The 24,196-nt window shown below is 39.8% G+C and overlaps 1 protein-coding gene across 1 annotated transcript in view; it reads left to right on the forward strand.

Annotated features, from left to right (window-relative positions):
* The window catches only part of LOC310925574 (low-density lipoprotein receptor-related protein 1-like), a 115,721-nt gene that overhangs the window by 7,020 nt on the left and 84,505 nt on the right, over positions 1-24,196 (forward strand). The gene's annotated exons all lie outside the window — the stretch shown is intronic.

Below are 24,196 nucleotides of genomic sequence, written 5' to 3' on the forward strand. Positions count from 1 at the left end.
ACCGTCCATCACACCATTCCTTGTTTGTTTTTCTGTGATGTAAAGGTCAACAGGAAACTGATTCAACACACACTAGCTTATAAAGAGATACTGCGCCACCTACGGAGGTGGAGTCAGACGTACACGGCCAACAAATCAATTTTCTTATTCGCATGTACTCGGCAAGTTGTCCAATTGCCTGTCTTAGTAAGACTTTGGCCTTAGTTTGATTAAACTGTGCATGTAAAGTACCGAGTGATATTGAACTATATATACATCAAATCTAATTATTTTAGAAAAGATTATGCTACAGTATATTTTTTTACCAACTATTCTTAATTTCCCAACCTTCAATTATGACAAAAATTCTCATTAATTCCATTGGAAAATTTCCTGTTTTGAAAATTCACAGAATTTCTGTGACCCTAAATGTATCTCATGGCCAACTACAGTACATAGCAAACATTGCTAATGTAGCTAAAGCAATGGCGTGCACAAAAACCAACCTTGTCCTTGTCCAGCTCTGTTATGACGGTGTAGTGTTTGAGCTAAATGCATAAATGTGATTTGATTGGCCAGCACTTGTGCTGGAATATTAGTACAATATATTTTGGTTGGCCAAAACTCGCACTGATGCTTGGAAAGTTGAACATTTTTCAACTTGTGCTGCTTGAAGCTCAGGCAAAGCAATGCGACGGACCCGCAATGCAGTCTGGCAACACTTGAGAATGAGGAGCTTTTGAGTTGACGACTCCATGGTGTACGAGCCGCTGAACAGAAGCACTGCAGCAAAAGTCAGCGCATTACAATCTGACACAGACCAATACTCCTCACATAATTCATAATACTACACTGCAACAAGGCAAAACATTTGTGTGTGATCAGGATGAAATTTCTTTCTTTCTTTCATTCCTTGAGGCTAAATGCACAACATGAATTCCTAGTGTAACACTAAGATGCTTGTGTGGCATTGCTGAAATAATAACACAAGGTCAGAGTTACTATACATCCCTTGTGGCAACGCAACAAACTGTCAAACACCATCATCGCTATCTTCTTTTAGACCGAGTCCTCCACTTTTGGCTGTATAGGGTTGTTTTTGTACAAACATCAGACCTGCACCACACTCAGGAACAGGTAGTATGAATTTGTAAGGTAGCTCACGTTAGATTGTGTGTGACAAGCACCCCCACATTGTCTCACCCAGAAAAATATATATTTCATGCTTCTGTTATTCACACAGGTTTGACTAAAGTGAAAAGAAAAGTGAAAAAAGTGATGCACACAGCATGTTCACCACTCTGAAGCAAATTAATTTCATTCATTTATAACTATTTTAGCTACATATTTGTTTTGGCACAAACATTAAAAACATACATAAAACACATTTGCCATAAACCAGTCTTTATATTGCATGTTAAAGACACAAAAACTACAGTAAACCAGAGGTTAAAACAGGTGACTATTTAAAGTCCTTCTGTGCTCTGAAATTAAACTTCCTGCTTTGTGTTGAAACGTGATGGGAGGGCTGGGATTTATTACATTTCTTGAGCATATTAGATAGTTTAGGACTTGTAATGGGGACATTATCTATGTTTACTTATGCAAAAGTCCATTTACATGGACACACAATGAAATTGTGGTGTGTAGACATGCATCAAGCGTTCAGTTGGAATGGACTCATTTTGACATGTGCAGTGTTGTCTCAGGGCTCTAGACTAACTGACTTTTTGCATTGGTTGCACTGGTGCGCCTAACTCTTTACCAGCAGAAAATTTAGGTGCACCCGCATTTTTCATTGCGTTGCCTTTAACACCAGGTCACCTTTTTATAGCTTTCCGTAACTTTCATATAATGTCAATGATTTTTTTTAACAACAATAAGCTGTAGAGAAATGCTTTTCTTTATTTCCAGCCCAATTATATACAAAGTGTTTAAAGTGCTGAAATTGAACTTTTAAACCATAAACTAAAACATTAACAAACTTGGGTTTCAATCGGCACCTGGACAAGCGTGCACTGCACTGGTTACATGTGGGCGCTGCGTCTTTGTTCCCCGGTTTAGAAAAATCTGTGGTGTATAAAAAAAATCAATTTAAAATAAATAAACAAGCAATGCTAAGCCTGGCAGGGGGTCACATAAATAATAAGTGCTTAGAATGCACTGGGGGAAACCCTGGAGATGCTGCGCTTGTGAAAGAAATGTATGTTTTCACCCGAGCAGCGTCAGGTGCACCAGTACGACTTTGTCCTGTGTCTAATTCTCTGGAAGTAGTAGCACTTCCAGTTGTGTAGTAAAAACTCCATGTAAACGTAAACTATAAGGACACAATTATATTGGCACCTGGCCATTACACCAACAGGGACTGTAATGACATATTCACTTTATTATGGAGTTGGTTCCCCTTTTGCAGCTATAACAGCTTCCACACTTCTTGGAAGACTTTCCTCCAGATTTTGAAGTGTTTCTATGGGAATTTGTGTCCATTCACACTGACTGACACACAAAGAGTCTTTATAGTCATTGCTTTGTGCACTAGGGCACAATCATGTTGGTAAAGGACCATCCCCAAACTGTTAAGACTTAAAATTGTCCTTCATTGGAGATAAGGCCCAGTACTTTTGTCCATGTAGTGTATAAGTGCTATTGATATAAGACCAGGGCATAACCCAAGCTACTACAAGGTCTACAGGTATATGAAAGTATTCTGCATAAAATGGATGCAGTCTGTAAAAGGTGGAGTCCCCTCCCACTTTCGAGAGGCCAAGGCCAAGACCAAGGAACGTAGATGAAAATGCATCTGTATGCAATTGGATCGTCTACAACCATTCAGACCAATGATCTGGATGACATAGAGCAACGGAAAAGTATCAACAAACATGCTTGTTGTAGTTTTCTAGAAGTGATGGGTATCTAGTAATGGTGTCTAACAACTATTGCTCCAGGGGAGCTCCATGCAGCAGGTCACTGAAAATGGAAGCAACAGCCAAATCAAAAAACAGCTGCTCTTTGGTATGCCGCCATGTTGGAGGTGTACAAAAGCTGCTAGATGTTGTTTCTGTTGCCATCGTGTTAACCCAGCCTCTAGTGCACCAGGGCTTTGTGATTGGTTGGCCAAAATGGTGTCCTTGTCAGACGTGTCTGCAGTACAAATCAAATCGCAGCTGGGAGACTGGTCACACAGTACATACAATATACACCACCATATTGCTATATATATGCTGTGTTTATCTGGCTAATAATATCTGGCTTTAGTGGGAAATCTTTGTTGTGGAGTTGAAGACAGAATTGTTTTCCATCATGGATCCTGTGGGGTGCCTGTGGTAATATGTTGTATCGGGCATCCTTATTGTAAAGGTGAGGATACTAAGAACTGCATACCATCTTCTTTGCAGTCAATGTGGTCCTGCTGGTTTCCTCAGACTGTGACCTGCAACACACACTGGGGCCGTTAGCAGCCAAAAATGAGGGCAGGATGAGAGTCAGCGTCTTAAATCTGAGGCCATCTGCTTGAAAAATCTGGATTGCTCCCTCCAGGTTGTGGGAAGAATGTTCTCCCACATGAAGGATTTTAGGTGTCCTGCACAAGTATGGGAAATTTGTGCAGCATCTGCAGTAATAATCACCAAACTGTTTTGGTGAAGGCAGGTCACCAAACAAAATCCTTCACTAAAAAGTAGTTACTAAAATAAGTAGCTGAAATGTGCAGGAGATGGGAGAAAAGGACCTTGGAGTACACTCTTAGAAATAAGGGTTCCAAAGGAACCATTTGCTTCTGAAAAATCTTTTCCCGAAGAATGGGTTTTTCAAGGGTTCTTGGTAACACTAATGGTTCCAGTAAGAACCATTTTCATCCAGAGAACCCTTTAAAACCTATTTCCTGAATAAAGGATTTTAAAAGGGTTCTTTGTGGAACCCTCCAAAAGGGTTCCAGGTGGAACCTTTATAAAAAGGTTCTACCTGGAGCCAAAAAGTGTTCTCCTATGAGGACAAGCCAAAGAACCTTATATGGTTCTACTTATCACTTTTATTTCTAACCCTGGATTTCCACTGGACGCGGAACGGCCGCGGAACGGCCACGGCGCGGTCGCCGCTGCAAATCGCTTCCATTCTAATCAGTGAGAGCATTTCCACCAGACGCGATGCGGAGCGTCTCAGCAGCGGCCCAGAAGCGGCTCGCCGCGCCGCAGCGATATCGATAGGAATCAGTTCTATTTTTTCCGTTGCCGCTGCTGAACCTCGTAAATTTCAACGAAGCAGATCGCACCAGACAGGAAGTCCGACACAGAATCAAAGTAAAACACTTCCGCCCCCCTTTCAAAATAAAACACAATACGCAGGTCATACAGCCTGTCACAACTTCACATCAACATTACGTCGTCACCGGTGCTGCCAGGTAAACAGTCAATTAATCAGAGCGTCTCTGAGAGTCATAATGTACGACGAGAGACTGATTGTTGAAGTGGAGAAACATAAAATAATTTATGACACCAGATCAACAGTTCTTCCACGTTGGAGAATGAAAAGAAGCTGTGTTGTTGTTGTTTACTTTATACACACAGTCTATCGCTGGATCTCGCGAACTCGCGTCCGTTTCGAGATTATCGCGCGATCTTCCGTGAATACCGATGGCTCACAAGGCTCAGCGCCGCTGCCGTAACGCGCCCGGTGGGGATTGACGCTGGGCAGAGGACGAAGCAGAACCGCGCCGCTGCCGTTCCGCGGCCGTTCCGCGTCCAGTGGAAATCCAGGGTAAGAGTGTAGAGCCTCTCCTCTTAGTATTAAGTGCAGTGCTTGAAGTCAGCCAATATGTCTTGTACACAGTACCAGCACTTCTTTGAGTATCTCCTGTTCTCAGGAGAGTCTTGTATTTGTTTCTAATGTCTAGAACAAGAACATCTATCAGGCCAAAAGAAGAAGAAGAAGAATCTATTAAAAGTGATAAAAAATATTTCACTAATGTACATTCATTGACCTCTTGCCACATTTGTGTCCTGGAGGATCAGCATAATAACATAATTAATAACATAATACACATAATAAAAAATAGACTGTGTGCTTGAAGTTTAAATTATATTTGGCAATGTTCAGGATAATCTAAATGTATTTGGAGAAATGTGAAACACAAGTCCAGTTTTCAGTTATTTTAATATAGACTATAATGTTTAAATAAATAGATGTTGTGAACATCTTCTGGTATCTTTTAATTACTGAGGATTTTCATAATTTAGTGTTTAATGATTTAGTAATGCCGACAGACATGGACACCTTATTTTTCCCCCACTTTACCGCTGATTAAAAGGAGCCAGTTGATGGGATTAGGGTGTACTAAAAATTAAAGATTCATGCAAGCGCACTTCAGTCACACTGGAGGGATATTTACTTCCCACAATATCCAAAAAACGGCAACACAAACACACAGTGGACCTTGATCGACCACAACTGTTGTTTGCTGTTGTGGATGAGTCCCCCCTTTTTTTAATTATTCAAGCCACAAAGAGAGAGTTTACTGATTCGCTAAGTTCACTTAAAACCAGGCCATAGATATTCACTGATGAACCACAAAACTAAACCAATAATGGGAGTATATTTCTCAGCATTCTTCAGAAATTATGCTTTCAAAAAGATGGCCACAAACTGCAGCTGACCCACGAACAAGAAGCTATGCACAGCCTGTGAGTTACGTATGGCGACACATTAAAAGCAGCTGTGTTTTTCACTTTCTGTTCAGAAATCAATGAAAATCCTTTTGCTCCCAGAAATGAAACTACGTACATGAGACGCATGATTGAATGCAGATGTTATACAGTACGTTTGCGTGATCCTGATTGCAGCCGACCTGCAGGATTAAAGCCGACACACCCACACCCTCCATATTCTCAGCTTAGTCACGAACTCATTTTTGGCCAGCTTTTTCTTATTGAGTCAGAAGGAAAGCAAAGGAAAGCAAAGTAAAGCAAAGTAAAGCAAAGCAGCAACAGAAACTAAAACCTCATCCTCACAAAACCAATGAGGGATCCTTGGCTGTATTGTCTTGTGGGGAGTTGGCAGATGGTTTTGTTCTCACTGCATCATTTTTATCTGCAACCATTAACTGGGGGATTTTCTAAAGATTGTGTACTCACCTAGTCATTATTTTCTGTCCTGCCCTTTCTCACCACAATCACCTCTAATCTCTACACATGATTAGATTAATGTTGGAAATACTGTAATTTTTCTCCTGTTTTTCACTTATCACAGTCACTGAGTGCACAGCAGCTTATCCCCATTCACATCCATTTCCCAAGAATGGAGTGACATGACCGAAGTGAGTTTCTCAGAGAAAATGAACAGACCAAATGATGGCAGTCGGTCAGCTCCGTCTTCCACATGCGCGCACAATGTCATGTAGCTGTCATTTGGGCGATATCTGACAAGCTCAGGACAATGGAGCTTATGCATGAGGTATCCCTCACGGTAATAACACAAAGAAGCCTGATGCATGGCTATTTTCAGCCTTGGAGGCACCAGATGTGCTATTATTGAATCATAAATCACATCACCCTATTAATCGGGCTCATGCAGGAAACAGAGGTTATAGCACTTATCTCTAAATGGCTCAATAACACTGTCATGTCAATGTACACAAGTTTCCTTGTAGAGAATGAGCATTTGCTCACATTTTGGCTCTAAGGACCAGATGAAGCTGCAGGAAATTCCAGCAGCTTCAGCTTCAGTTTTTCCTCAACCCCCACCCCACCCCACACATACACACACATGCACATTCACAACCAACACATACTGACAGATACGTGTTTGAAAGCTCACAAAATGGAGAACTGGCTGCATTTAGAGCAAGGAAATATGCGCTTGACTGAATCGGAGCCATTTTGCAGATATAAAGGAGGAAACTTTCCGTATCCAAGTGACAATATTGCTTTTTTAATGTCTCTATGTGTTTGAGTCAGATGAGGAAAAAAGGCTCAGAGATGCCATACAAAGTCATTCCAAACAAATCAAACTGACAGAGGAAATAATGTCATGGTTTGCCGAATAAAAGAAAGCCAACTTTTAATCAAAGAATGGCTGCATGTGCCAGGAATCATAAGACAGTGTTCGCATCGTTATGATGACCTGGCAGTGGCATCGTCTAGAAAAACATGCGGAACAAAACAAAGTGCAGAGTTTTCTTTTCTGTTCCAGGCCATAATCTGCTGCGACTGTCCAGATGCAGACGGAAGAGTGGATGTTTTGGACAGGCTGCTGGCGTGTGAGGGTTTGTGACAGAATGGGAGGAGTCGCTTTATGATTACAGTCAACATGCAAGGCACTAGAAGCAACCAATGGCAAGGGGTGAACATACAGGAAATGATGCGTTTGTGGTCGGGTGACTCAGGACCTCAGTATGCTACAGATGAGTTGTCCAGATGTGTTTCTGCACCCCCTCCCCTCCTTTCAACTCACACTCTCACTCTCTCTGTGTTACTCCAGCGGTTTCTTCTTTTAGAGTTCAAGGAACTGCACTTTCTCTCATTCTCTATTTGACTCGGCCTCTTCCATGGCTTGTACACGTTAACTGAAAACAGTGGCGATCTGGTATTGATTAACCCTGAGAACAGAGAAACTCTTACTATATTTAAACGTACAGTATATACAGAGGCTATAAGAATGTGCAATATAGAGAGTTTTACCCTTTTTTTCAGTACAAACTAGGCAATCTGAAAAAAAAAAAAAACATATTTTCACCAGCTATAATAAACACACTGAGGAAAAAATACTCAAAATGAATTCAATTGGATTGAATCTGTGAAATTTGGAAATACATCAAGTTCACTTGGCTCATTTTTATGAACAAATTTATCTATTGTCTATTGTCTATTTTGTGACGTCTGCACAATTAGCAATTATTCATTCTACGGTTTAAAGGTGCATTATGTAATAAATCTAAAGCAACTGGCCATAAAATCCTCCTAATATGTCACAGATTCTCAGGAATAATGTTCATATAACTGAACTCACCAACAACAACAGTACAGATAAAATATTTGCATTAAAAAAATATTTTGCAGACTGCAATCAATGTTTTTTTTGAAATCATGTTTTGGCATGTGGCGCCACCTACTGCCGTCTACCAATCATTGCAGTCAGTAGAGTTTCAGCTGCCGATCAACCAAGGGTTGCCAGTTAAGTCAGAAAATGAAACCTGAAAGAGCTTGGTATTTTGAATTTGAATGTAGTCACCGTTTTTGGCCACATTCTTACATATGGCACCTTTAAGTGGACACTCTAAATTGGAGGATCAAGCAGTATGGATGAATGGATATACATACATATTTATAGACATGTATATATATACATATATACATGTCTTTATATAGCACCACAAAACACTTTTATTTTGAAAATCAAAATTTGATTTTCAAAAGAATAGTATGCTTAAACTCAGATTTGAAACATTTATTTACAGAGCACATGTTAAAGCAAACCCCTGTGCTGTACAAGTACACATTCAGTAAAATACAATGAAATGAAAACAAGAAGTAAATTAATAAAAAAAAAAAAAACACAACTTGAAAATTTATATTATAATTTTAAGAAACTCTGAAATCTTATGTGTACTTATTTTGAGTGCTTTCCATCTGGTATGAAAGGCTCCACTGAAACATGTTGTAAAGCAGTTGTAAACGTATATAACACAGGTGAACATCAGTTCAATCAGTTGTGTGGGTGCTGAGAGCTTTTCTCAGGGGAAACCTTTTCACTGAAATTTAAAGTAGACGCTGATTAATGCCTCGCATGCAAAAGACCTGTCACTTAAGCCCGGTGTTTTACCCCGACGCTCGACACTTTTGACAATTGTGCCTCGACAAAACCTAATGAGTCATGTGACATTTTCATTTTATGATCCAGCGAAAGGTTTCAGTTGTCTGTTGGTGTAACCGCACGCCTCCATGCGGCTCCTTCATTTGCCACTTTACATCGTATCACCCTGATCTGTACTGTCATCGCCATCACTTGTGCTACTTTTTCTTCCTTTGTTTTGATAATGAATGGATTTTATAAAGTCATTTATGAGTTGAGGAGAGATGGAAGTGATCAGCGATCAAGAGAGCAAGATGTTTTGATCAAACATTACATGCAACAGTGACTACCAGTCACGACGTGTGACACAACATGACGTGTGTGCAACATAAGAAAAGTCTACACAAGCACAATGGGAGAGGGGAGGATCTTTATTGTCATTTTAGAACTGAAATTGCACAACGGAATTACGAGGTCAGATGGAGGGCTAACATTCATACATGATTTGATGGTGGGAGGAAACTGGAGAGCCCAAAGGACATCCATGCAGACAGACACCGTTGCTAATCACTAAGCCACCGTGCCGCCTAGCAACACTTACAACACTTTTCTGTCCATTGCAGTCGCTGTACACATTTATAAGTGTCACATGATGGAGTATAATTTGGGTTTAAACCTCCCCTTTCTTCTCTTGTAGTGTAAAAGCTACAGCACCTGTCACCACACGAGTGACATTATGCTTCTTAAAGCAGAACTTTGCAAGTCTGGTCGATTTTTACACCTACAGTTTCTGTACATATTTTTACGTTATAAAACCTCACCGCCGCCTCTTGTTTTCAACAGAGCCATGTGGAGCCATTTGAACAAAGACAGTCCAACGTTTACTCGTGTGTGGCCCCTTGCTTGATCAGACAGTCTCCCAGTTTCCTCTTCTTCGCTTCCTCCAACAACGGTTTTCTCTGCGTCTTTTTCCAAGCTCTGCCACGATGAATGTCTAAAATTATTATTATTACTATTATTATTATTATTATTATTATTATTATTATTATTATTATTAATAATAATAATAATATTAATAATTACATTTCTAGAGCGCTTTTCTAGACACCCAAAGCGATTTACAAATTGGCCATTATTAATGAACACATTCTCACTGGTGGTGGTAAGCTACGTGTAGCCACAGCTGCCCTGGAGCAAACTGACGGAAGCGTGGCTGCCAATGTGCGCCAAACAGCCCCTCCAACCACCACAATCATTCATTCATACATACATTAATCGCATGTTTTTTCGAATAAAAATAGTGTGTGTGTGTGTGTGGACTACCAAGACCCCGATCTTGGTTTTCGGCTAACAGACAGTTGGGGGAGTGGAGACGTCCACCAATATCCCCACAACAAGACATTTAACCATCAGCAATGACTCCAAAGCTGTTAAAGAGATGGTTAAAAGATTTGGTTAAAAATCCTGCATAGATCTGCTTAAACACTGACCCGGGCATGAAATCTGCTTAAGAAGTCACGTGTTGTTGGAAGAAAAGCCTGTCAGCACATTTTCAAGTCCCCCCACATCACCACCACCACTCATGAACCCTGAACTGGGAAAGAAATGTCCTTTTAAATGTTATGTTTTTGTTTGATGCTTTCTCCAGATGGGAGTGTAGTTGTGGGGGTTGGGGAGTGTGTGCATATGTGTGTGAGCACTCTGGTGACAAAGCTTAAATCACAGTCGTAATGTGACAGTTCACAGGTACCAAAGCCATATCGGGCTCCGTTAAATGTAATTGTACTGATTCCACGGCACTATCGATCACCTGTGTAAGTAGCGCAGTGCGAGCAGTGGCAGCCTGTGAAGACAGATGCGATTCACTTCCACTCCTGCATGTTGTTACTGGAATTAAACTCCAATAGGAGAACAGGAACGAAGAACAAGAAAACATTCAGAAAACAAGTTGTTTAGGGAGAGGAGGGGAAGAGCGGAAGAAGAAGACAGCTGGCTGTTTTTTCAATTATGCTGTGCTGTTTTTTATAGCATACTTTAAGACAGTTGGAGCTGCAGTTAATGAATCCAGACTGTTTCCCACCTCTGGGGAGCAGACAAAAGCGGAGGGATGTGGGGATGATGCACAGAGGAGGAGAGAGGAATGGAGAATGGGAGGAGGAAGCAAAGCAAAGGGCCATTTCTGTTTAAAACAGGTGGAGTAAAATGGAGAGCAGGAGGTGTCAGTGAGCAGGGGGTGGTCTGTTTTTTAGGGTTTCAAGAACATTCTTCAAATATTGCACAATCTCCTCTTTTCTCCCCATTTGTTTACCCGTTTTTGTGATTAGTGAATCAATGTGTTTGTTGGGCAGCTGCAAGCTTTTTAACAGAGAACTCTGTGTTAAATTGTTAGAGCACCTTTGGGAAAACAGCCCCTGATTCCCATAAACCTCAGCAATGCTGCTGCACAATGGCCAAGTTTCCCTTGTGGAAATCAGATCTGTGTGTGTGTGTGTGTGTGTGTGTGTATGTGTGTGCGTGCGTGTGTGTGTGCGTGCGTGTCTCTCTCGCCTTCTTTCGGTTTCTTTTTTTTTCTCACTTTTTTCTTTCTTTTCTCTCTTCATTCCACTGTATTTTTCCATTTTAACTCAAACCCCAAAATTTGAAAGTGTGTCATTTATCTTTGTCCGTGCTTCTTCAGCGAAACGTGTCAGTTATTCTAAACACAGATTACTCCTCTGGAATTACAGTCAGATTTATAGGTCCACAGCTAGGAAGTTTTCATTACACCTACTTCTATTGCACTCGTATACTGAGGAATCTGCTCGGTCATTTTCCTCACCCCCATATTTTTTCTTTTCTTAAGAGAATCCTCCTTTTTCTTTAGATTCACACACTGACCTGATTAGAGAAACAGAGCCACACTGAGAGAATATTGACCAACCGTGACACAGTTAGAGTAAGATGAAGCACACTGCTGTCACACAGGTGGTTGGAGCCTGTTTTTATGGTTACGACAAATGACAAGAGTTATAGTTACATCCAGGAGGATGCAACCACTCTCCCCATGAACACAGATACACATTATGAGTTATCACCAACAATTACGACCATTAGTTATTCTTTATTAACTCTTGTTGAACTGTGGCCACCATAATCTAACCATCATGGTTTATTTTGAGTTGTTGCAGAGAAAAAGGACAGCATCCACCATGGATGACTTCAATACCTCAGTGTGCTGTGCTAGTAAATGTTTTTTTTTATATAGAGCTTTTCTCCTTCTTTTTTTTTTGAACATTCTTTTTATTGAACATTTTCAGGTATAACAGTCCAGTACAGCGCATACAGATTATGTGCAATATGTAGCAAATCCAGAATATTTCCACAGCAATGATCTCAAAGGACCTTGTTAGGTCTTACAGTTTAGGCAGTAGTACTCCTAGTTCCTAGGTACCTCAACACTTTGTCAAACCTTGTTGAAAAAAGATTACTCTGACCGTTTAAACAAAATCTTAGTCTTTCCAGAGAAATATACTCTGATATCATAGACTTCCACAGATGTATTGAAGGAGATTCATCTCCTACCCATTTGTTCATAACAGCCTTTCGTCCCAACATAAACAAAAATTGTACGGTGTTCTTATGTGACCTTAGTAATTCAGGGATACATCCTAATAAACATAATTTTGGATTAGGCTGCACTTGCTTCTTAATTATCACCTTAACTTCCTCACATACAGATTGCCAAAACCGTTGAATCTTCTCACATTCCCATAGGCAGTGAAATCTTGTCCCTAATATAGTCTTACATTTTGGGCAGTTTGGAGAGGCTCCTGCTGTATATTTACTGTACATATATGGAGATATATAAACATTTTGTAAAATATTATATTGCATTTCTCTGAATCTGTTACATATGGAAATTTTCGAAGGTAAAAGTAAAATTTCCTCCCATATTTCACCGTCTATCGTAGTTTTCAGCTGGGTCTCCCATAGTTTCCGTAAAAATGATAGTCTGTCTGTTTTCAGACATTGCAGTCTGGAGTAAAATCTGGAAACAAAGTGACCTTGTTTAAGACTATCTAAAATAGTTTTTTCTAGTGAGTTGAAGTCATCTGGAAGATTGAGAGTATCCATTTTAGTATATACATAGTGTCTGACCTGGAGGTATTTGTAAAATTCTTTTGATTGTAATTTGTATGTAGCCTTTAATGATTCAAATGTTTTAAATTTCCCCCTATCCCAAAGGTCATAAATATGGTAAATTCCTGCTTCATACCAGTTCTGAAAGTTAGGTCCATTGCCCCCCCTGGTTAATTCAGGGTTATCAGTCAATGTTGTTAAACAGCTCAATTTATGTTTCGACCCAAATAATTTCCGTAAAGAACTCCACGTACTACATACATTTGTAATTAAAAAATTGTCTTTCGTAATAATTGGTAATTCACTCCTGCGTTTATCAAGTAAGTTGACAGGAGAGTATGGTTTGGAGAAGGTTGCTTCTATTTCAAACCATGGCGGCTTCGGTTTAGCAGTTGCCCATATCGAGAGAATTCTGGCTTGCATTGAGGTTGTATAGTTCGTAATGTTGGGAAGGCCCCATCCTCCTTGTTCTTTTGGTAATTGTAAAATATCAAATTTAATTTTAGGCTTTCTTCCAGCCCATATAAAGTCAGAAAGAGCTTTATTTATATCTTTAATGTTGTTCCTCTTCAAAGATATGAAGAGCATAGATAGAGGGTAAATAATTTTGGGAAGAATTATCATTTTAATAAGATTGACTCTGCCAAGAAAGGTTACAGGAAGCTTTTTCCAGCTCAACATCTTGTCTTTAATGTGTTTTACCATGGGGTTAACATTTTCAGCATAAAGTTTACTAATTTTAGGTGTTATTTTAACCCCCAGATATGTGAATCCATCTGGTGCCCAGCGAAAAGGTTTTACAAAGTCAGGTTCACAGTCATGTGAAAAGCCGAGAGCCATGATTTCAGATTTTGTAAAATTAACCTTGTATCCAGAAATTTGACCGAACTCTTCCACACAGTTGACTAGCGCAGGTATTGAATTTTGGGGGTCTGTTAATGTTAGGAGGATATCGTCTGCGTACAGCAGAATTTTGTGCTGTGTTGTTCCTATCACCGTTCCTTTGATATTAGCAGTTTGCCGGACAGCAATTGCTAATGGCTCTATAGCTAAAGAAAACAGCAGAGGTGATAGTGGTGACCCTTGAGCTGTGCCTCTGTTAAGTTGAAACTGGGCAGAAATTAAACCGTTTGTTAAGACTGAGGCAGTGGGCATTTTATATAAAAGCTGTATCCATTGAACAAAATCTGATTTAAAGCCAAATCTTTTCAACACTTCAAGCATGTATTTACGCTCAACACGATCAAACGCTTTCTCTGCATCCATCGTTACTATAGCACTTGGAGTTTGATGAAAGTTAAGATAGTGAATAATGTTGATTAAACGTCTTGTGTTGTTTGATGAAGTACGGCCTCCTATAAACCCTGTTTGGTCTGTATTAACTATATCAGTCACCACTCTTTCTAGTCGATTAGCCACTATTTTTGAGAGTATTTTAACATCCACTCCAAGCAGGCTAATGGGGCGATAAGAGGCACATAATTCTGGATCCTTCCCTTTTTTGGGAATAACTATAATATGAGCTAAGTACATAGATTTTGGGAGTTCAACCTCTTCAAAAGATTTGTTGAACACGCGTTGCAGTAGTTTGTTAATTTTACTTCTCATCTTTTTATAAAACTGAGCACAGAATCCATCAGCCCCTGGACTTTTATCTGACTGGAGTGAGGAGATTGCTTTGTCAATTTCTGTTATTGTGACAGGTCCTTCTAGTAGTTTAGCTCGTTCATCTGTTAGTTGTGGTATCTGTAAGCCATCTAAAAAATTACTACTGGCAAATGTATCATCGTCCAGTTCTGAGGTATACAGCGTTTTATAAAATTTTTGAAAGCATTCATTAATCTTTGTATTATTTGTTTGACGATTTTGATCCTCATCAGATATCACAGCGATAAAAGATTTTTTGGGAGAGTTTATGCAAGACGGGCTAAGAACTTATTTGGCTTATTTCCAAATTCAAACATTCTTTGTTTAGCAAACATAATATCTGACTCCGCCTTCTTTGTTAGTAAATTAGTCAGTAGTAGTCTTGTCTCCTTTAACAGTTTAAGCACCCCATCTGATTTGGACCTCTGAAAATCTTCCTCTAATTTTTTTATTTTATTTTCAATTCGTGATTGTTCCTGAGTCCGCTCTTTTTTCTTCTTGCTAGAGTATGATATAATCATGCCTCGCATGTAAGCTTTATAAGCTTCCCACACCAATCTTGGATCAGAGTCATTGCAGTCATTTACTTCTAAATAGATGTCTGTGTGCATTTCCAAGAACTTTATAAAATTATCATCCTGAAACAGTGATGCATTTATTTTCCAAGAGAACGATCGATCTGCGGGCCTAAGAGGCTGCATTTCCAGAGTGACAGGAGCATGGTCTGAAAGGGCAATGGATCCAATGTCAGACTGTTCTACTAAATGGGCCAGGTGTTCAGATAAAAATATATAGTCAATTCGTGAAAATGACAAGTGAGGTGGAGAATAAAATGTGTAATTTTTGTTATTAGGATTCATGTACCTCCAACCATCCAACAAGTTAAATGTCTCAAGAAAATTTTGTAGTGTTCTGCCAGATTTTGACTGATCTTTATGAGGGGGCTCTTTATCTAAAGAGGGAGAGAGGTAGCAGTTAAAGTCACCTCCAATAATCATATTTGTACAGTCCATTTCAGCGATTTTACTGAGTAGGAGGGCAAAGAAGTTCTTGTCATAAATATTAGGAGCATATACATTTCCTAGCAATATTAATTCTCCATATAGTTCTCCTTTTACTAAAACTATCCTTCCCTCTTTATCTTTGTAACTCTCTTTAGCTGTAAATGGTAACAGTCTATGAATTAATATAATTGCACCCCTTTTGTTTGTAGAATAAGATGTAAAATATATCTGTCCGACCCATTCCCTGAGATATTTTTTGTGCTCCTCTTCATTCAAATGGGTTTCTTGGAGGAATGCAATCTGGACATTTTCCTTTTTAAGATAGTTTAGAACAGTTTTCCTCTTGACAACATTATTGGAGCCCTTGATATTCCAAGTACAAAACTTAATATTCAGAATAAAGTAACATTATATCATGCTGCATAGTCTCATTAACTTTATAACATAGGTTGGATATGCTTTCAATCTGAAATCCTGCCTGGACCTGAAACAACATACGATCCAAGCAAAAACCAACTAAGGCCTGGATAATACCTACCTAACATGGCTAAAACAGAGCCAAGAAAAACAAAAAGCAAAAACCTTGTCATACTCTAGCTATAGAGCTAAGGGGCAAATGAAACAAAGTGAAGAAAAAAAAAAGAAGGAAAAAAAACTGTCAGATCTCTCAATCTGGATTATATCTTGACAATAATGCCAGCATGTCAGCGACTGTGTGAATAATAGTGGCACACATCAACTCAAGTACACTGGGAAATATACATGCATAAGTGTGTTAACATTAAGATGAACAAAAATTATCTCAGAGTTATATAGTACTCACTGTCCCTTATACGAGTCGTTCTCTATTCGTTTGCATAAAAAGAGGCAGATGAAATACTTTCCCTGATAACAGGTGGATTGATAGAATCACTGGGTCGGGAGTGTCTTCACGTAGTCGTTGATTTCCTTCATTGTGGGAAGGGGGATCGGTTTTCCATTTGGAGGGAGAACCTTAATTACAGCTGGATACGCAAATGCGTATTTGATCCCCGCTTCCCGGAGCCTTCTGCGCGCATCTGCAGATTCTTGTCTCCGCTTTACAATCTCCGCAGAAAAGTCCTGGTAAAAAGACACAACTTGACCATCCGTGGAAACTCTGCCCATGTTTCTGGCTGCGTGTAAGATCCTCTGTCTGTCCATGTAGTCGTGAAGCCTCACCAGGACCGCGCGGGGGCCCTGCCTGCCGGTGGATCCCACTGGAGGTCCCACACGGAAGGCTCGTTCAACTTTCCGCCTCTCCCCTAGCGTGTCCATGTTCAAGACCTCTGGGATCCACTTCTCAAAAAACACGGATGAATTCTTACCCTCAGTGCCTTCTTTCAGTCCAATAATTCTGACGTTTTGTCGTCGACTCTGGTTCTCATAATTCTCAAGTTTCTCCATTGCTTTTTTCAACGTTGACTCCACCAATTCAATTCGTGGCGTATTAGCTGTTGCATTATCCTCCAGGTCGGAGACTCGTTGTTCCACCGCCCCCAGTCTGTCTACTATTTTATCTAATTTTTCTGACATCTCTGTGACAGGTTTCAGGATATTAGCGAGTGTAGTGTCCAGCATCTCCTTAATATTACGCGTCACCTGTTGAACCACTATGCTGTCATCATTGGGGCTGGAGAACTCTTTCCCCGGCTCGGTCCCGGATTCTGGCTCTTCTTCGTTAGCTAGTTCTGTCTCTGCTTCGTCGTCTGGGTTAGCTAGCGGTTCGCTAGCCGCCGACTTGTTGTTCTTTTTTCGAGTATCTCTCTTCCTGGGCTTAGCAAAAAAGTTGTCCAGCGACATGTCCAACGTCTCTGTAGGTTATTTCACCACAATTTTAGCAACGGATAAACTGAGAAATGCTGTTTAAATTAAATCCAGTGAGGAGACCGACATCAGTGCGTCTATCCTCCTCGGTGCATCACGTGACCCCCCCAGAGCTTTTCTCCTTTTGATGACCAGTCAAAACCGCTTTACACTGCACCTTTTTCCCATTCACACCCATTCAATCACACTTTCATACAGCACATCTCTGTGCAGCCAACATGCAGCTGTCAGGAGCAACGAGGGGGTTAAGTGTTTTGCCCAAGGACACATCGGCATGTAGACTAGCAGAGCCTGGAAACGCACCCACAACCTTCCAAGTTGAAAGACGACTCTCTTTTTTTTCGAGCTACCGTCATATGGTATACCCCAGTTCTGAACACATACACTAGGTCAATCACTTATCAGTTTCTACTTATTATCAGGTTTGTACTTGTTGTACATCTGTTTATTAAATGATCACACTGTCTTGATTAATAAAAATGTAATCAACTCACAATATTTTACTCAAAGACCTTGACATTACCACATTACTGATGTGACCTAAACCCAGTTGTTTCTGGGTTGGCTCAGGTCGAGCACCCATGCTTTAGATCTCGTCATGCAGATATTGCTCCATTAGATCCTCAGCATGAGCACAGCAGGCTGTATAAGGGGCCGTGTAGGCCATAATTCCTTTTTTTACCTCTCACATACACAATTTTACCTCTCACATACACAATTTTACCTCTCACTTACACAATTTTACCTCACACATTCACAATTTTACCTCTCACATACTCTCTTTTACTTTTCACATACAATTGTTTTACCTCTCACATGTAATGTGTAAAAACATTTAATGTGTGAGGTAAAAACATTTAATGTGAGCGGTAAAAAAACATTTAATGTGAGCAGTAAAACATTTAATGTGTGAGGTAAAACATTTAATGTGTGAGGTAAAACATATCATGTGTGAGGTAAAACATTTAATGTGAGTGGTAAAATATTTAATGTGTGAGGTAAAACATTTAATGTGAGCGGTAAAACATTTAATGTGTGAGGTAAAACATTTAATGTGAGCAGTAAAATATTTAATGTGTGAGGTAAAACATTTAATGTGTGAGGTAAAACATTTAATGTGTGAAGTAAAAAACATTTAATATGTGAGGTAAAACATTTAATGTGAGCGGTAAAACATTTAATGTGTGAGGTAAAAAACATTTAAAGTGAGAGGAAGGCATTCCGGTAAAAACATTTAATGTGAGAGGAAGGCCTTCTGGTAAAAAACATTTAATGTGAGCGGTAAAAAACATTTAATGTGAGAGGAAGGCCTTCTGGTAAAAAACATTTAATGTGAGCGGTAAAAAACATTTAATGTGAGAGGAAGGCCTTCCGGTCATGTGACAAAAAGCAGAAACTGTGAACAGGTATCGCATCATGGCGCCTCGGCCAAGCTGCCACTGCTTTATTGAACTGTCTGCTTTCTTCACCAGAAGCCATTCAGAATGTATAAGATAATCAGGGTGTGATCTTCAAACACGGACAATCAGAGTAGGCTGTTCAACACTGACAAACAGCGCTATGTTTCTGAACGTTTCTAACCCCGGATTTCCGTGATGACGTGAGGCATAGTATAAGAAAACTTGTGCCCACTGCTTCTCTGGTTCACCTGCTGCTTTTGTCAGGTTCCATTGACGCTAATGGCTAATGAAGTGTCTGGCCTTTTCAGCCATTTGCGAATGCCTATTCTGAATGAAAATATAGCTGGTTGCTTCCGATTAAAAATCTGTACGGGAAGACACTGACAACATAACGGGACATGTGGTGGGTTCAAAGACAACTGGAAACTTGGAATTTGCTGTTCATTTTGGTTTTAACAAGTCAGTTTTTTTTTTATATCTTTTATTTTATTATATTTTAATAAAAATATAATTGTCCAAGTCCACTGCTTTCCTATGAATAGTTTGATTATTTTCACGCAGCGGATGCTAATTTCCTGTGATTTCCTGATGCGGAAGAAATTCCACTGACTCTTTAAAACCAAAATGAACAGCAAATTTTGTTTCGAGTTTTCAGTTGTCCTTGAACCAACCACACTATATTTTCATTCAGAATGGGCATTCGCAAATGGCTGAAAAAGCCAGAAACTACACCATTAGCGTCAATGGAACCTGACAAAAGCAGCAGGAGAACCAGAGAAGCAGTGGGCACAAGTTTTTCTTATACTATGCCTCACGTCATCATCGATACCTGTTCACAGTTCCTGCTTTTCGTCACATGACCGGAAGGCCTTCCTCTCACATTAAATGTTTTTTACCGCTCACATTAAATGTTTTTTACCTCACACATTAAATGTTTTTTACTGCTCACATTAAATGTTATTTACCTCACACATTAAATGTTTTTTACCGCTCACATTAAATGTTTTTACCGTTCACATTAAATGTTTTTTATCGCTCACATTAAATGCTTTACCACTCACATTAAATGTTTTACCTCACACATTAAATGTTTTTTACCTCACACATTTAATGTTTTACTCACACATTAAATGTTTTACCTCACACATTAACACACTCACACACGTTAACGCAGGATGATTAATTTGTGGAATTAACTCGTTAATTTTTTTAACGCACTTTCTCACTTTCATCGTGCTATGGGTAGACGTGCAGTTTATGAACAGGCAAGGCGGCGGGCAACTGCATGGGGCCCTGAGCCGATATGGGGGGCACCTGACAGTCGGAGCCTAAATGCATCAATGAGCAGCCACATCACCGTCCCCCTTAAACAACAAGGGTTGATTTGCAATGACATCTCAGTAGGAAACCCCCCTAAAGGGGCCCCACGTCACCTCACGTTAACCTGTGTGAAGCTGAAGGAAAATGAAGAGGAGTTATCAATCAGGTAGTTAGAAGAGGAAGAAAAAAAGAGGATGAAGAAAAAAGAAAGAAAGACACACAGTTGTAAGTAACGCTACTGGCGCAGATAATGATATAATCATAACATTAATAGTCACTGTCTAACTAACGGGGACACAGACAGCAGCTAACATTAGCGTCAGAATGCTAGCTGACGCTAACGCTAACTAGTAGAAGCAGTAGAAGCAGTGCTGATGAGGAATTTCCTGCTGTGGGTTTAGTAAGAAAACTATTTAACTTCTATACTTTATATTTTGTACATTTGTTTTTTTTTTTACAATGTAATGTTTCTTTTTTACTAAGTTTGTATAGGTTTTTACAAGTTATTTACAGTATTTTATTGTTCTTTACATTTATATTTTCACATACTTTATTTATCTCTCCGTTCCTACAACAATATAAAGAAAAAATTAGAATATTTTTGGCATATTTACAAATGGCAATTAATCGTGATTAATCGTGATTAATCCACAGCTACCCTGTGATCAATCTGATTAAAAAATTTTATCTTTTGACAGCCCTAGTTTTTACACATTACATGTGACAGGTAAAACAATTGTATGTGAAAGGTAAAAGAGAGTATGTGAGAGGTAAAACAATTGTAGGTGAGATGTAAAATTGTGAATGTGTGACGTAAAATTGTGTATGTGAGAGGTAAAATTGTGTATGTGAGAGGTAAAAAAAGGAATTATGGCCCCTCATAAGGATGGATGATCCCTGCGGCGTGACTTTAGTTGTATATCTGAGCTGTTTGTGTATGTGTTTACATGTGTGTATTAGGACAGGGTTCATGAACGCTGTGAAAATAGTAAATAGTCTTAGGGCGCTTTCACACCTATAGTTTGATTGCTTTGGTCCGCACTAGTCAGAAAAATGTTACAATGTAGTAAACAGACATGGGTACGGTTTGCTTTCACATATGCACATTTCTAAACAAACCAAAATAGACGGCGAAGCACCGGAACCAGACTAACCCCCAATTTCCAACGGGCGCCTTCACCGCCACGGAACGTAAGCGCCACGGTCACCGGAGCTGATCGCTGGCTTGCCGAATATGGCTGGATCGCAAAACAGCGCTGCCATGAGCGCCCGGTGGGGATTGACGCTGGGCAGAGACGCCGCAAAAACACGCCCCGTGGAAATTCGGGGTAATCCTGTATCTCATCTCATACAGATAATGCATTAAACTATAACGTTTCGGCCCATTTGGTTTGGTTGTTTTCACACCAGAGGAACCGTACCAAAGTAGGGCGGATAAAGCGATCCGAGACCACCCCTTCAGGCAGGTCTCGGACCGGTTGTTTTGGTGCGCACCAAAGTACCAAGATTACATTCACACCTACGCAAAGGAATCGAACCAAGGGACCAAACACGTTTGGTGCGCACCTAATGCTGTAGGTGTGGAAGCACCCTTAAGTGTCTAGTCTAGTGGTCTCCAGAGGTTTGTTAAGTCCTCTTACATCCACTCTGTCTCAAACTCATACAGAGAGATGTGGTTGTGCATGCAACGTTGCGCTTGAAGTAACGAAAGGTTTCAGAGGTGAATTCTGCTGTTAAAAAAAGGTAAACCAGCTATTTGATGGGTAAAGACTTCTGTGTTGCAGCAAAAACACTCAACATTGTCAGATTAAGGATGCAGCATACAAATGGTTTATCGTGTCTGTCCACAAAGACCCAACAGAGACAGAGAGTACTAACATCAACAATAACAAAATGACCAAAGGTTATGCTCTGCAGCTTTAAATCGGACATAAAACGGAAGTTCCAATTAACGCTGTTTTTTGTGTATCTGCGTCATTACCTTGTTTACAAAGCCTTGAAGGTTCAAAACAAACAGTTCAGCCATTGCTGAGAACGCTGTGTTTTATTGTAATCTCAGGCTCAGCGAGATCTCCCTTCTGGTTACATTAACAGCAGTTCTCCTTAACAGCAGATCCTCCTGCTCCGGGAACTAGTCCAGGCACATCCGGTTGCGTACATTGAACCGCAGAAGAAGAATAACGTCCGCGGCTGAGGAACAGCGTCAGAAAAGCGCATTTCTATCGGCTTGTTTACAGCAACTAGGAGGTTTGTGTGTCAGATACAAGTGTCTGATTGGAAGTGACATCAGCAAAAACCACAATGTATAATTGAACATTTTAGATTTTAAATTATTAGTGTTATTATCATCTATTCCATGCACCAATCCTGTCAAACATACACCTGACTCTGCCCTCACTTTCAGTTCTACAGAGCTATTGTGTATTCAAGTGGTATTTTTGGACAAAGTGAGGTAGCAATATTTTTTCCAACTCCAAACATAACTTTGTAAGTGCTGCTTAACTAACTAGAGGTGGTGGGAATCACATTGCACCTCATGCTACAAATATGATAAGCGATACACGGTCCATGATACCAAAAATATCACAATACAACAATTCTGTGATAATCAATATATTGCAACATAATCATACATAAATACTAGGGCTGTCAAAAGATTAAAATGTTTAACCAGATTAATCACAGGGTAGCTGTGGATTAATCACGATTAATCACGATTAATTACCATTCGTAAATATGCCAAAAAAATTCAAATTTTCTCTTTATATTGTTGTAGGAACGGAGAGATAATTAAAGTATGTGAAAATATAAATGTAAAGAACAATAAAATACTGTAAATAACTTGTAAAAACCTATACAAACTTAGTAAAAAATAAACATTACATTGTAAAAAAAAAAACATTATATATATTATTAACATTATAAGACAATAGAAATAAATAGAAAAATTAAATGCTGTAAATAACTTTAAAAAAAACTATACATTGCACTGTAAATAACTCACATTATAAACAAAATATAAAGTATAGAAGTTAAATAGTTTTCAGCAGGAAATTCCTCATCAGCACTTTGAAGCACTGCTTCTACTAGTTAGCGTTAGCGTCGGGTAGCATTCTGACGCTAATGTTAGCTGCTGTCTGTGTCCCCGTTAGTTAGACAGTGACTGTTAATGTTATGATTATATCATTATCTGCGCCAGCAGCGCCACTTACAACTGTGTCTTTCTTTCTTTTTTCTTCATCCTCTTTTTTGCCTTCCTCTTCTAACTTCCTGATTGATAACTCCTCTTCATTTTCCTTCAGCTTCACACAGGTTAATGTGAGGAGACGTGGGGCACCTTTAGGGAGGTTTCCTACTGAGACCATTGTTGTTTAAGGGGGACGGGGATGCGGCTGGTCACTGATGCATTTAGGCTCCGAGTGTCGGGAGCCCCCCTATCGGCTCGGGGCCCCATGCAGTTGCCCGCCGCCTTGCCTGTTCATAAACTGCACGTCTACCCGTAGCGCGATGAAAGTGAGAATGTGCGTTAATGCGTTAAAAAAATGTACGCGTTAATTCCAAAAATTAATCATCCTGCGTTAACGCGTTAATTTTGACAGCCGTAATAAATACATCACGATATCCGTCGAAGTGAAGAAAACAAAACGTCCATGAAAAGTTAAAAGTGCAGGATTGCTGCATAAAATCTATGGGCCTGATTTACTAAGATTCCAAATAGAGAGCGCTAAATTCCTTGCGCAAGCAGAAAGACTGCGCCTGTTACTGGATTGCCTTTTGCGGGTGAACTACTAAGATTGCGACCACAATTGACTACAGGCGCAGCAGTGGTTAAGACCTCCCTATTTAAATGAGGATTTTGCGCTAGTCAAGAGTTGTCCACATGGGGAAAGAGAAAGAGCAGACTCAACGGAAGCGCAGAATGAAATTTGAAGCCACTGAACAGAAAGTACAGCTGACGTTCTGCGATGAGCAGATAACTGAGATCGAGACATATATGATGTCCTTGTTCCCCGGATCCATAGGACCTTTTTTTATTATAATTATTTTAATCCTGCGTCGGTATTTTGGACAGCTCCATCATTACCTGACGTATCAAACAAA

This window comes from Microchirus variegatus (genome assembly GCF_963457635.1).
Source record: "Microchirus variegatus genome assembly, chromosome: 4".
NCBI classification, from domain to species: domain Eukaryota; kingdom Metazoa; phylum Chordata; class Actinopteri; order Pleuronectiformes; family Soleidae; genus Microchirus; species Microchirus variegatus.